This window comes from Xylocopa sonorina, unplaced genomic scaffold (genome assembly GCF_050948175.1).
Source record: "Xylocopa sonorina isolate GNS202 unplaced genomic scaffold, iyXylSono1_principal scaffold0079, whole genome shotgun sequence".
In the NCBI taxonomy this organism is placed as follows: Eukaryota; Metazoa; Arthropoda; class Insecta; order Hymenoptera; family Apidae; genus Xylocopa; species Xylocopa sonorina.
This window is the reverse complement of record NW_027490150.1, coordinates 377,501-380,000: the sequence shown is the minus strand read 5'-3', so window position 1 is coordinate 380,000 and position 2,500 is coordinate 377,501. Positions and strand designations below refer to the sequence as shown.

The 2,500-nt window shown below is 54.1% G+C and overlaps 1 non-coding gene across 1 annotated transcript; it reads left to right on the top strand.

Annotated features, from left to right (window-relative positions):
* The first annotated feature begins 1,347 nt into the window (after positions 1-1,347).
* LOC143432332 (5.8S ribosomal RNA) lies at positions 1,348-1,502 on the top strand. Its single transcript, XR_013102962.1, has one exon. It is a non-coding gene; the product is annotated as a 5.8S ribosomal RNA (ribosomal RNA).
* The last annotated feature ends 998 nt before the right edge of the window (positions 1,503-2,500 follow it).

Genomic DNA, 2,500 nt, shown 5'->3' with positions numbered 1-2,500 from the left:
GAATTCGTGCATGGAGCGTGCGTGGTGTCGTCGCGCGTAACCTGTTGAAGATGGTCGATCGTACCGTTCCTTTCGGAGGGGACGATTCGTCGGTAATAGCCTCGGTTGTCGAGAGTCTAAGACGCGCCCAGCGGTCGTTGCGAGCTTTCGAATCATTTTATGCTCGCTTCGTGTCGTCGGGTGAACGTATAGACCGCTTCTCGAGGCTTGTACAACCGGCGAACGTTCTAACGAATTTTTTTTTACATTTACCCGATCGGTGTTCACGGTACATTAGCGGACCCCTCGAGTTCTCGTAATCGAGAACTCGTCGGGTCCGCTTTTTTATTTGCCATTTTTTCAGAAAGCAATACGCCGCTGGCACTTTGCCGTTTTCCCACTCCCAGAATTGTGCCGTTCAGCTCAGAGGGGACCCGTTCCGTTCCGTGCCGTCCACACCCATAACCTCGTTGTCGAGAGTCTTGAAACCCGCCGTTGCGAGATCGAACTTTACTTGCTCGCTTCGCGTTGTCGGGAAAAATATAGACCGCTCGAGGCTGTGTGGTTGGGCGAACGGTGTGGAGCGTCCTAACGAATGTACGAATTTTTTTTTCGTTTACCTGAGCCTTGTTGGAATCGACACGACTGGGTGGTATTGGAATTTTGAAGAGACCGTCGTCGTCGTTCGTTCGTTCGGAGGGGACGATTCCGTCGCTCGCGCCCAAGCCTCGTTGTCGAGAGTCTGAGAAAAACCCGCCGTTGCGAGATCGAATAATTTTATACTCGCTTCGTGTTGCCGGGGAAAACTCTTATAGACCGCCTCGAGACTGTGCGCGAAGACGACGAGTGTGTCCCATCGATGATAACATTGTTATGTTCACCCGAACGAGAGCGTCTTGTCGATCTCGAAAGCAATACGCCGCTGGGTGTTTGGTCTTTTTTCTTCTCAGTTCGACGCGCACGTTCGTTCCAGAGGGGACGATTCCGCCGTTGCCCGTTGTCCTCGTTGTCGAGAGTCTGTAATCCCGCCGTTGCGAGCTCGAACAGTTTATGCTCGCTTCGCGTTGCCGGGAGGTAAAAGACCGCCTCGAGGCTGCTGGTACGCGGAGGAGTCCTAACGAATTTTTGAAGGGATTTTTTTTTTTCTCTTCGCACCTGGACGCGCGCGTGCATTTTTTCGTAACTTTGAGGGAGACCTTACGCGCGAACCATCGGCGTATGCGTTTCATCCGTAGGACCGATATATCGTGTCGCCTCGAACTCCGTTCGGCGACGCCCGCGTCTCTTTCACCGGGGACGTTTGGGTATCGACTTGTTCGAACTTTAGTACCAAGAGACTCAAAGATCAATAAAATATACATATACGATTACCCTGAACGGTGGATCACTTGGCTCGTGGGTCGATGAAGAACGCAGCTAATTGCGCGTCAACGTGTGAACTGCAGGACACATGAACATCGACATTTCGAACGCACATTGCGGTCCACGGATACAATTCCTGGACCACGCCTAGCTGAGGGTCGTTCACGTAACCAGAATACTGCTTGCGTTGCGTTTCGTCGAATCTTTCTTTCCCTACGGTGCTCGAATCTGCCCGCCGTCGTTCATTCTCGAATTAAATTACGAACGTTTCTGAGTTCGGGCGGCACCGAGGAAGGGAGGAAGAGGAGCGATACGCGACGTACGAGCGATCGTTGGACGTTCGTCCGAGTCGTCTGTGGCCGTGCCGAGGCAATCCGCGATTGGCAACGTGTGTGCGCGTGCGGCGTGCGTAAACGCGTTCACGGAACTCGACGGTGCGTCGATCACGAACTCGCGTGAGTTCTTCGTGGCGTCGTGAGTCGTCCGTTAAACGGACGACCGCCCACGGGAACCGCTTCGTGTTTCGATCGCCGATTTTGTTCCGCGTTCCGAATTCGCACACCCGCCACACGCATCGCCTTCGCCCCGCCTTTAGCGCACGATACGAACATGCCGCGCGCTCGACGTCGTTTAAAATGAATTGTTTTTTTCACGCCGCAAGACCGAGGGAGAATTCTCGGTCGAGAGAGAAGAGATATACAAGAGAGAGAGAGAGCGACATCGTCGTAACGCGAGGGACGATGATGCGCATCCGATCGTTCGAAGTTCTCCTCGTACAGCCCCAGGGTGTTCGATCAGAATAACCCGTTCTCTCTGTTCTCTCCGCGCGTGTGTATACCATGTTTCCGCGAGGGAAGAAAAGATCTCTCGCGCGGACCGTCACTCGAACATAGGCCGTCGTTGCGCCCGTGTAGCGTCGCAACGTTTCTGGCCTGTGACGCGTGTCCGCGCTTCGGAGATCTCCCGAAGCGAAACTCGAATCGGTAACACGCGCGACAAAGGAGGAGAGTTTTCAGAGCAGATACGGGAAGATTGGCTCCCCTTTGGCGAGGCTCGAGTTTTTTTCTTCGACGAGGTGCCGCCTCGGTGCCGCAAGGTACTACCGCCCTACTTCGTGATCATCGAGTGCGTTGGTCACCCCATGTCTTCGTTGTCGAGA